The sequence below is a fragment of the Lynx rufus genome, unplaced genomic scaffold (assembly GCF_022079265.1).
Source record: "Lynx rufus isolate CCGP_SWC_20201006 ecotype Redwood Valley unplaced genomic scaffold, mLynRuf1.p SCAF_2, whole genome shotgun sequence".
NCBI classification, from domain to species: domain Eukaryota; kingdom Metazoa; phylum Chordata; class Mammalia; order Carnivora; family Felidae; genus Lynx; species Lynx rufus.
This window is the reverse complement of record NW_025814834.1, coordinates 44133033-44133699: the sequence shown is the minus strand read 5'-3', so window position 1 is coordinate 44133699 and position 667 is coordinate 44133033. Positions and strand designations below refer to the sequence as shown.

Genomic DNA, 667 nt, shown 5'->3' with positions numbered 1-667 from the left:
ATTCTGACAGATATTTTTGGCACACATCAGGTTCCTGCTTAGATTTATCAGGCCTTCCCTTGCGACCCTAGAGCCCATGACTGAGAGTGATTTGGTGCCTATGGGAAGTCGGCTCCTGTTAGAGGCTACCTCTGAAGATGATATGATGGTAGCAGTGGAAGTTTGGTGCTTTTTCTATCTGGTGCAGACAGGAAGTAGTCAGGCCAAGAGGCTAGCCCCTCCTGCTAAACCATGTGCAGGGGCCATGCTAATCTCTATAGTGTTCCAATTTTAGTATATGTGCTGCTGAAGTGAGCACTTGTTGGCATAATTTAAAAAGGACATTGAGCCACACAGGCATCAATGATTGAACTCATCTTTGAAATAAACAGTGGTACTCTTGAAGAATTTTGTCTTATATCCAAAAAACCAATGAGAAGTAGTTAGAACAGTGGTTATAAAGAGATGTGAATACAGAGGCTAGTATCAAGGAGAGATAATACCATCTTTGATCTCCATATTTAGGGCTGGTATTATCTTTTTCTGTAAGAAAACATCCTAACCAGATTAGTGTATGGGGACTGTGGTTATAGATATAGCCCTGCTACCTTTAGCCAAGATCATGAGAAAATGGGTTCTCTAGATAAATGAATTTCCTAGATTTCTGGGGTTTCCCCCATTAAGTACC

At 41.2% G+C, this 667-nt stretch overlaps 1 pseudogene; it reads right to left on the bottom strand.

The window, feature by feature from the left end:
- Positions 1–203: 203 nt before the first annotated feature.
- Positions 204–298, bottom strand: LOC124516793 (uncharacterized; annotated as a pseudogene).
- Between the last annotated feature and the right edge of the window lie 369 nt (positions 299–667).